The sequence below is a fragment of the Oncorhynchus clarkii genome, unplaced genomic scaffold (assembly GCF_045791955.1).
Source record: "Oncorhynchus clarkii lewisi isolate Uvic-CL-2024 unplaced genomic scaffold, UVic_Ocla_1.0 unplaced_contig_8727_pilon_pilon, whole genome shotgun sequence".
NCBI classification, from domain to species: domain Eukaryota; kingdom Metazoa; phylum Chordata; class Actinopteri; order Salmoniformes; family Salmonidae; genus Oncorhynchus; species Oncorhynchus clarkii.
In genome coordinates, this window is record NW_027261046.1 from 219,971 (window position 1) to 231,196 (window position 11,226).

At 45.7% G+C, this 11,226-nt stretch overlaps 1 pseudogene; it reads right to left on the reverse strand.

Annotated features, from left to right (window-relative positions):
- Positions 1-7,591: 7,591 nt before the first annotated feature.
- On the reverse strand, positions 7,592-8,944 carry LOC139403936 (beta-1,3-galactosyltransferase 1-like; annotated as a pseudogene).
- Positions 8,945-11,226: the final 2,282 nt, after the last annotated feature.

Below are 11,226 nucleotides of genomic sequence, written 5' to 3' on the forward strand. Positions count from 1 at the left end.
GGAACTAGAAGCACAAGCATTTCGCTGCACTCGCATTAACATCTGCTAACCATGTGTATGTGACAAATAACATTTGATTTGATTTGGTTGTGTAGTTTGTGCTGTTGTGTTGTTTGAGCTGTGACTGTTGTGTTGTTTGAGCTGTGACTGTTGTCTTGTTTGAGCTGTGGCTGTTGTGTTGTTTGAGCTGTGACTGTTGTCTTGGTTGTGTTGTTTGAGCTGTGACTGTTGTCTTGTTTGAGCTGTGACTGTTGTGTTGTTTGAGCTGTGACTGTTGTGTTGTTTGAGCTGTGACTGTTGTGTTGTTTGAGCTGTGGCTGTTGTGTTGTTTGAGCTGTGACTGTTGTGTTGTTTGAGCTGTGACTGTTGTGTTGTTTGAGCTGTGACTGTGGTCTTGTTTGAGCTTTGACTGTTGTGTTGTTTGAGCTGTGACTGTTGTGTTGTTTGAGCTGTGACTGTTGTGTTGTTATAGCTGTGGCTGTTGTGTTGTTATAGCTGTGACTGTTGTGTTGTTTGAGCTGTGACTGTTGTCTTGTTTGAGCTGTGACTGTTGTCTTGGTTGTGTTGTTTGAGCTGTGACTGTTGTCTTGTTTGAGCTGTGACTGTTGTGTTGTTTGAGCTGTGACTGTTGTGTTGTTTGAGCTGTGGCTGTTGTGTTGTTTGAGCTGTGACTGTTGTGTTGTTTGAGCTGTGACTGTTGTGTTGTGTTGTTTGAGCTGTGACTGTGGTCTTGTTTGAGCGGTGACTTTTGTGTTGTTTGAGCTGTGGCTGTTGTGTTGTTTGAGCTGTGACTGTTGTGTTATTTGAGCTGTGACTGTTGTCTTGTTTGAGCTGTGACTGTTGTCTTGTTTGAGCTTTGGCTGTTGTGTTGTTTGAGCTGTGACTGTTGTGTTGTGTTGTTTGAGCTGTGACTGTTGTGTTGTTTGAGCTGTGGCTATTGTCTTGTTTGAGCTGTGACTGTTGTGTTGTTTGAGCTGTGGCTGTTGTCTTGTTTGAGCTGTGGCTGTTGTCTTGTTTGAGCTGTGACTGTTGTGTTGTTTTAGCTGTGGCTGTTGTCTTGTTTGAGCTGTGGCTGTTGTCTTGTTTGAGCTGTGACTGTTGTCTTGTTTGAGCTGTGGCTGTTGTGTTGTTTGAGCTGTGACTGTTGTGTTGTTTGAGCTGTGACTGTTGTCTTGTTTGAGCTGTGACTGTTGTCTTGTTTGAGCTGTGACTGTTGTGTTGTTTGAGCTGTGACTGTTGTGTTGTTTGAGCTGTGGCTGTTGTGTTGTTTGAGCTGTGACTGTTGTGTTGTTTGAGCTGTGGCTGTTGTGTTGTTTGAGCTGTGACTGTTGTGTTGTTTGAGCTGTGACTGTTGTGTTGTTTGAGCTGTGACTGTGGTCTTGTTTGAGCTGTGACTGTTGTGTTGTTTGAGCTGTGACTGTTGTGTTGTTTGAGCTGTGACTGTTGTGTTGTTATAGCTGTGGCTGTTGTGTTGTTATAGCTGTGACTGTTGTGTTGTTTGAGCTGTGACTGTTGTCTTGTTTGAGCTGTGACTGTTGTCTTGTTTGAGCTGTGACTGTTGTGTTGTTTGAGCTGTGACTGTTGTCTTGGTTGTGTTGTTTGAGCTGTGACTGTTGTCTTGTTTGAGCTGTGACTGTTGTGTTGTTTGAGCTGTGACTGTTGTGTTGTTTGAGCTGTGACTGTTGTGTTGTTTGAGCTGTGGCTGTTGTGTTGTTTGAGCTGTGACTGTTGTGTTGTTTGAGCTGTGACTGTTGTGTTGTTTGAGCTGTGACTGTGGTCTTGTTTGAGCTGTGACTGTTGTGTTGTTTGAGCTGTGACTGTTGTGTTGTTTGAGCTGTGACTGTTGTGTTGTTTGAGCTGTGGCTGTTGTGTTGTTTGAGCTGTGACTGTTGTGTTGTTTGAGCTGTGACTGTTGTGTTGTGTTGTTTGAGCTGTGGCTGTTGTCTTGTTTGAGCTGTGACTGTGGTCTTGTTTGAGCGGTGACTGTTGTGTTGTTTGAGCTGTGACTGTTGTGTTATTTGAGCTGTGACTGTTGTCTTGTTTGAGCTGTGACTGTTGTCTTGTTTGAGCTTTGGCTGTTGTGTTGTTTGAGCTGTGACTGTTGTGTTGTGTTGTTTGAGCTGTGACTGTTGTGTTGTTTGAGCTGTGGCTATTGTTTTGTTTGAGCTGTGACTGTTGTGTTGTTTGAGCTGTGGCTGTTGTCTTGTTTGAGCTGTGGCTGTTGTCTTGTTTGAGCTGTGACTGTTGTGTTGTTTGAGCTGTGGCTGTTGTCTTGTTTGAGCTGTGGCTGTTGTCTTGTTTGAGCTGTGACTGTTGTCTTGTTTGAGCTGTGGCTGTTGTGTTGTTTGAGCTGTGACTGTTGTGTTGTTTGAGCTGTGACTGTTGTCTTGTTTGAGCTGTGACTGTTGTCTTGTTTGAGCTGTGACTGTTGTGTTGTTTGAGCTGTGACTGTTGTGTTGTTTGAGCTGTGGCTGTTGTGTTGTTTGAGCTGTGACTGTTGTGTTGTTTGAGCTGTGACTGTTGTGTTGTCTGAGCTGTGGCTGTTGTGTTGTTTGAGCTGTGACTGTTGTGTTGTTATAGCTGTGGCTGTTGTGTTGTTTGAGCTGTGACTGTTGTGTTGTTATAGCTGTGGCTGTTGTGTTGTTTGAGCTGTGACTGTTGTGTTGTTTGAGCTGTGGCTATTGTCTTGTTTGAGCTGTGACTGTTGTGTTGTTTGAGCTGTGGCTGTTGTCTTGTTTGAGCTGTGGCTGTTGTCTTGTTTGAGCTGTGACTGTTGTCTTGTTTGAGCTGTGGCTGTTGTCTTGTTTGAGCTGTGACTGTTGTGTTGTTTGAGCTGTGACTGTTGTCTTGTTTGAGCTGTGACTGTTGTGTTGTTTGAGCTGTGGCTGTTGTCTTGTTTGAGCTGTGACTGTTGTCTTGTTTGAGCTGTGACTGTTGTGTTGTTTGAGCTGTGACTGTTGTGTTGTTTGAGCTGTGACTGTTGTCTTGTTTGAGCTGTGACTGTTGTCTTGTTTGAGCTGTGACTGTTGTGTTGTTTGAGCTGTGGCTGTTGTCTTGTTTGAGCTGTGACTGTTGTCTTGTTTGAGCTGTGACTGTTGTGTTGTTTGAGCTGTGACTGTTGTGTTGTTTGAGCTGTGACTGTTGTCTTGTTTGAGCTGTGACTGTTGTCTTGTTTGAGCTGTGACTGTTGTGTTGTTTGAGCTGTGACTGTTGTGTTGTTTGAGCTGTGGCTGTTGTGTTGTTTGAGCTGTGACTGTTGTGTTGTTTGATCTGTGACTGTTGTGTTGTCTGAGCTGTGGCTGTTGTGTTGTTTGAGCTGTGACTGTTGTGTTGTTATAGCTGTGGCTGTTGTGTTGTTTGAGCTGTGGCTGTTGTGTTGTTTGAGCTGTGACTGTTGTGTTGTTTGAGCTGTGACTGTTGTGTTGTTATAGCTGTGGCTGTTGTGTTGTTTGAGCTGTGACTGTTGTGTTGTTATAGCTGTGGCTGTTGTGTTGTTTGAGCTGTGACTGTTGTGTTGTTTGAGCTGTGACTGTTGTGTTGTTTGAGCTGTGACTGTTGTGTTGTTTGAGCTGTGACTGTTGTGTTGTTTGAGCTGTGACTGTTGTGTTGTTTGAGCTGTGACTGTTGTGTTGTTTGAGCTGTGGCTGTTGTGTTGTTTGAGCTGTGACTGTTGTGTTGTTTGAGCTGTGACTGTTGTGTTGTTTGAGCTGTGACTGTTGTGTTGTTTGAGCTGTGGCTGTTGTGTTGTTTGAGCTGTGACTGTTGTGTTGTTTGAGCTGTGGCTGTTGTGTTGTTTGAGCTGTGACTGTTGTGTTGTTTGAGCTGTGACTGTTGTGTTGTTTGAGCTGTGACTGTGGTCTTGGTTTCTGGACACTGATGAACGTCAGTAAGAGAAAACGAAGGCGTTGAAATAGTATGGGGGGGATATATTTGTCCTGTTACTCACAGGTGTGTAATGGTAAAGTGTTTATTCATATCCCAACTGCCCCCAGGACACCCACAGGGAGAGGGGTCACGGACAGGGACACCGTTGTCCAGCACCCATGGAGCACTGGGGTTAAGTGCCTTGCTCAAGGGCACAGCGTCAGATTTGGCATTTCTGTCAGCTCATATTATGTCTATATTCAGTGTTGTAATGATGTGGAAATAGTTAAAGTACAAAAAGGAAAATAAATCAACATAAATATGGGTTGTATTTACAATGGTGTTTGTTCTACACTGGTTTGCCCTTTTCTTGTAGCAAACAGTCACACGTCTTGCTGCTGTGATGTCACACTGTGGTATTTCACCCAGGAGATATCTTTATTTACCTAGGCAAGTCAGTTAAGAACACATTATTATTTTCAATGACGGCCTAGGAACAGTGGGTTAACTGGTCTAGGACCAGTAGGTTAACTGCCTTGTTCAGGGGCAGAACAACCTAGGAACAGTGGGTTAACTGGCCTAGGAACAGGGGAACAGTGGGTTAACTGGCCTAGGAACAGTGGGTTAACTGGCCTAGGAACAGTGGGTTAACTGGCCTAGGAACAGTGGGTTAACTGCCTTGTTCAGGGGGAAGAACGACAGATTATCAAAATTGGATTTGTTGTTTCTATCAAGAGAACATCCCTGGTCATTCCTACTGCCTCTGATCTGGAGGACTCACTAAACAGAGAACATCCCTGGTCATCCCTACAGCCTCTGATCTGGAGGACTCACTAAACAGAGAACATCCCTGGTCATTCCTATTGCCTCTGATCCGGAGGACTCACGAAACAGAGAACATCCCTGGTCATTTATACTGCCTCTGATCTGGAGGACTCACTAAACAGAGAACATCCCTGGTCATCCCTACTGCCTCTGATCTGACTGTCTCACTAAACAGAGAACATCCCTGGTCATCCCTACAGCCTCTGATCTGGAGGACTCACTAAACAGAGAACATCCCTGGTCATTCCTATTGCCTCTGATCCGGAGGACTCACTAAACAGAGAACATCCCTGGTCATTCCTATTGCCTCTGATCTGGAGGACTCACTAAACAGAGAACATCCCTGGTCATCCCTACTAGCCTCTGATCTGGAGGACTCACTAAACAGAGAACATCCCTGGTCATCCCTACTGCCTCTGATCTGGAGGACTCACTAAACAGAGAACATCCCTGGTCATTCCTATTGCCTCTGATCTGGAGGACTCACTAAACAGAGAACATCCCTGGTCATTCCTACTGCCTCTGATCTGGAGGACTCACTAAACAGAGAACATCCCTGGTCATTCCTATTGCCTCTGATCTGGAGGACTCACTAAACAGAGAACATCCCTGGTCATTCCTACTGCCTCTGATCTGGAGGACTCACTAAACAGAGAACATCCCTGGTCATCCCTACTGCCTCTGATCTGGAGGACTCACTAAACAGAGAACATCCCTGGTCATCCCTACTGCCTCTAATCTGTCAGACTCACTAAACAGAGAACATCCCTGGTCATTCCTACTGCCTCTGATCTGGCAGACTCACTAAACAGAGAACATCCCTGGTCATCCCTACTGCCTCTGATCTGTCAGACTCACTAAACAGAGAACATCCCTGGTCATTCCAACTGCCTCTGATCTGGAGGACTCACTTACACAAATGCTTTGTTTGTAAATGATGCAGTGTTGGAGTGTTTGTATTGTAAATGATGTCTGAGTATTGGAGTGTGTCCCTGGCTATCTGTAAATGATGTCTCAGTGTTGGAGTGTGCCCCTGGCTATCTGTAAATGATGTCTGAGTGTTGGAGTGTGACCCTGTCTATCTGTAAATGATGTCTCAGTGTTGGAGTGTGCCCCTGGCTATCTGTAAATGATGTCTGAGTGTTGGAGTGTGCCCCTGGATATCTGTAAATTAAAACAAACTAGAAAACAGTGCCATCTGGTTTGCTTAATATAAGCAATTTGAATGGATTTATACTTCTACTTTTTACTTTTGATAGTAAAGCATATTTCTATCCAAATACTTTTCGACTTTTACTCAAGTCGTATTTTACTGGGGGACTTTCACTTTTACTTGAGTCATTTTCTATTAAAGTAGCTTTACTTTTACTACAGTATGATGATTGAGTACCTTTTCCACCACGGCAGAAACACAGAGATAATGTGACCCTTCTCTACCACACCCACAGAAACACAGAGATAATGTGACCCTTCTCTACCACACCCACAGAAACACAGAGATAATGTGACCCTTCTCTACCACACCCACAGAAACACAGAGATAATGTGACCCTTCTCTACCACACCCACAGAAACACAGAGATAATGTGACCCTTCTCTACCACACCCACAGAAACACAGAGATAATGTGACCCTTCTCTACCACACCCACAGAAACACAGAGATAATGTGACCCTTCTCTACCACACCCACAGAAACACAGAGATAATGTGACCCTTCTCTACCACACCCACAGAAACACAGAGATAATGTGACCCTTCTCTACCACACCCACAGAAACACAGAGATAATGTGACCCTTCTCTACCACACCCACAGAAACACAGAGATAATGTGACCCTTCTCTACCACACCCACAGAAACACAGAGATAAGGTGACCCTTCTCTACCACACCCACAGAAACACAGAGATAATGTGACCCTTCTCTACCACACCCACAGAAACACAGAGATAAGGTGACCCTTCTCTACCACACCCACAGAAACACAGAGATAATGTGACCCTTCTCTACCACACCCACAGAAACACAGAGATAATGTGACCCTTCTCTACCACACCCACAGAAACACAGAGATAATGTGACCCTTCTCTACCACACCCACAGAAACACAGAGATAATGTGACCCTTCTCTACCACACCCACAGAAACACAGAGATAAGGTGACCCTTCTCTACCACACCCACAGAAACACAGAGATAAGGTGACCCTTCTCTACCACACCCACAGAAACACAGGGATAAGGCGATCCTTCTCTACCACACCCACAGAAACACAGAGATAATGTGACCCTTCTCTACCACACCCACAGAAACACAGAGATAAGGTGACCCTTCTCTACCACACCCACAGAAACACAGGGATAAGGTGATCCTTCTCTACCACACCCACAGAAACACAGAGATAATGTGACCCTTCTCTACCACACCCACAGAGATAAGGTGACCCTTCTCTACCACACCCACAGAAACACAGAGATAAGGTGACCCTTCTCTACCACACCCACAGAAACACAGAGATAATGTGACCCTTCTCTACCACACCCACAGAAACACAGGGATAAGGTGATCCTTCTCTACCACACCCACAGAAACACAGAGATAAGGTGACCCTTCTCTACCACACCCACAGAAACACAGGGATAAGGTGATCCTTCTCTACCACACCCACAGAAACACAGAGATAAGGTGACCCTTCTCTACCACACCCACAGAAACACAGGGATAAGGCGATCCTTCTCTACCACACCCACAGAAACACAGAGATAAGGTGACCCTTCTCTACCACACCCACAGAAACACAGGGATAAGGTGACCCTGTCTACCACACCCAGAGAAAAGGATCCAAGAGAAAGTCACAGCTCAAACAAGACACCCATAGGGAGCGAGGTCACGGTCAGGGACACCATTGTCCAGCACCCATGGAGCACTGGGGTTAAGTGCTTGCTCAAAGGCACAGTGACAGATTTGCCATTTTGTCAGCTCCGGGATTGGAACCGTCACCCTTTTGGGTTATTGGCCCAACGCTCTAACCTCAAGGTTATTTGTCTTTCCCAGAGTGTTGTTTTCAATAACAGACAGGCCCAGGTTGGTGCAAGTTTCTCCACACGTCCAGAAGCTCCTGAGGAGTGTTGAGGATGGTCGTGATAACAGCCATGTAGTGACAGCGGTCCTGGGCTCCTGCATACCCCTGAAAAAGGTTTCCACTGGGGGGGGTCAGTTGGCCGGATGCCCAGGTGTCTCACACAGTCCCAGATACACATCCTCTATGTAGACGGCTTTAACATGCCTGGACGCCTCCACCAGCTTCCTGAGGAGGTCTAAGGTGAAGACATAGCCCAGGCCCAGAGCATAAGGTGGATATACTGGTTCAGGAAACACCTCCTTTGGAAGGTACCATTTGGACCTCGGGTCCCGGAGAACTGCGGCGCTACTTTCCACCATTCCAGTCTGGTAGTTCTGCGTTGGAGCGTGAAGCAGCATGTTGACCAAGGTGTTCACGTTGAGGAACATGTCTGAGTCGATCTTCATGGCGTAGGAGGCGTTGGGGCAGCGAGAGCTCAGCCACTCCATCATCACCATGGTCTTGATGGTCAGGTTTTTGTAGCTGTCTATGAAGTCGCTCTGCAGCAGATCCTGGTGCTCTTTGCTCTCCTGCAGCACCTTCTCCTGGAGCTGCTCTGTCTCCTCTCCACTGGGCAGTCCCAGCAGGAAGAACAGACGGACCTCTCTGCCCAGTACCTGCCTCTCACTGCCCCAAGTCCTGCGGACGGCCTCACGGGCGTCCCTGTTATAGGGCGCCACTGGCACCATCAGAACCAGGAAGGGGTTCTGCTCCCGGCATTTCTTTGGCTCATCCAGGATGAAGATGTACTCTGATGGGTATTCTACATGGTACGGTCCTGGGGACACATACGGAGGAGGAGTGGCCAGTCCAGTGGTCGGTGTTATTGATGGCCAGTCCTGAATGGATATTGTGTCCAGGTAATCTTCTTATTCAGCTTGTGGTTCAACGTCAACATACATTGTAGGTGTGTCCTTGTTGTCTGGAGTTTCAGAGTCCACATAATATGTTGATTCATCGTTAGTGGTTGAACTGATGCTCTCGGAGGACAAGTCTTCTCCTTTTGAAGGGTCTGAGCTAGAACGGGGGTAGGTGGTTTGGGTTGTTGGGATATTCCAGAACGGTATAGTATATGACCCTCAGCGACACCAGTACCAGGAAGATCTTGGTGCACGTCCCCCAGTGACTGATCATTACATCGGGATCTTTGTCACTAGAAAAAAATAATAATGGAGGTCAATCGTAACAAACCAAAAACAAGCTGGTTGCTGATAATGGGCCTCTGTACGCCTCTGTAGATATTCCATTAAAAATCAGCCGTTTCCAGCTACAATAGTCATTTACAACATTAACAATGTCTACACTGTATTTCAGATCAATTTGACGCTATTTTAATGGACAAAAATACGTGCTTTTCTTTCAAAAACAAGGACATTTCTAAGTGACCCCAAACTTTTGAACGGGTAGCGTTTGTCTCAAGTGAAGCCTTGTGAAATGATCAAGCGTTTCGTACACCGAGGTGTCAGATACAGACAGGGGTTTGTGGCGAGTCACTGTTGCGTAGCTCCTGTAGGCCATGTCGTGTCAGGAAGGTTTCGCTTTTTACAAGCCATCTAGTTTCAGTCCTGTTCCTTTGGCAAAAATCTTTACATTTCCGTATTAGTTTAAAACAAGTTGACATCAAGATAGTGATGTTACAAAGTTTAGAAATAGCTTTGAGAAATTATACAGCAAAAGTGTATGTATTTATGTAGACCACAGCTGCCGGTTACTGTAGGAAGTGTCTAACTTGTTCTGTCCTGTTTTTATCTTGCCTGACTGTGTACAGTTCAGTTCCTGCTTATATTTTTGTATTTATTTGATTTCACCTTTATTTAACCAGGTAGACCAGATCACCTTTATTTAACCAGGTAGACCAGGTCACCTTTATTTAACCAGGTAGACCAGATCACCTTTATTTAACCAGGTAGACCAGGTCACCTTTATTTAACCAGGTAGACCAGATCACCTTTATTTAACCAGGTAGACCAGATCACCTTTATTTAACCAGGTAGACCAGATCACCTTTATTTAACCAGGTAGACCAGATCACCTTCATTTAACCAGGTAGGCTAGTTGAGAACAAGTTCTCATTTACAACTGCGACCTGGCCAAGATAAAGCAAAGCAGTGCGACACAAACAACACAGAGTTACACATGGAGTAAACAAACATGCAGTCAATTATACAATAGAGAAAGTCTATATACAGTGTGTGCATATGAGGTAGGATAAGGGCGGTGAGGCAATAAATAGGCCATAGTGGCAAAATAATTACAGTATGGCAAATTAAACATTGGGGTGATAGATGTGCAGAAGATGAGTGTGCAAGTAGTGATACTGGGGTGCAAAGGAGCAAAATAAATCAAATAAATAACAATATGGGGATGAGGTAGTTGGATGGGCTATTTACAGATTGGTTATGTACATGTGCAGTGATCTGTGAGCTGCTCTGACAGCTGGTGCTGAAAGTTAGTGAGGGAGGTAAGAGTCTCCAGCTTCAGTGATTTTTGCAATTCGTTCCAGTCATTGGCAGCAGAGAACTGGAAGGAAAGGTGGCCAACGGAGGAGTTGGCTTTAGGGGTGAACAGTGAAGTTTACCTGCTGGAGTACGTGCTGCAGGTGGGTGCTGCTATGGTGACCAGTGAGCTGAGATAAGGCGGGGCTTTACCTAGCAGAGACTTATAGATGACCTGGAGCCAGTGGGTTAGGCGACGGATATGAAGCGAGGGCCAGCCAACGAGAGCATACAGGTCGCAGTGGTGGGTAGTATATGGGGCTTTGGTGACAAAACGGATGGCACTGTGATAGACTGTATCCAATTTGCTGAGTAGAGTGTTGGAGGCTAATTTGTAAATGACATCGCTGAAGTCGAGGATCGGTAGGATAGTCAGTTTTATGAGGGTATGTTTGGCAGCATGAGTGAAGGATGCTTTGTTGCGAAATAGGAAGCCGATTCTAGATTTAATTTTGGATTGGAGATGCTTAATGTTAGTCTGGAAGGAGAGTTTACAGTCTAGCCAGACACCTAGGTATTTGTAGTTGTCCACATAAGTCAGAACCATCCAGAATAGGACGGGTGGGTAGGTGTGTGCAGCGATCGGTTGAAGAGCATGCATTTAGTTTAGCTTGCATTTAAGAGCAGTTGGCGGCCATGGAAGGAGAGTTGTATGACATTGAAGCTCGTCTGGAGGTTAGTTAATTAACACAGTGTCCAAAGAAGGGCCAGAAGTAAACAGAATGGTGTTGTCTGCGTAGAGGTGGATCAGAGAATCACCAGCAGCAAGAGCGACATCATTGATGTATACAGAGAAAAGAGTCGGCCCGAGAATTGAACCATGTCACACCCCCATAGAGACTGCCAGAGGTCCGGACAACAGGCCCTCCGATTTGACACGCTGAACTCTGTCTAAGAAGTAGTTGGGGAACCAGGCGAGGC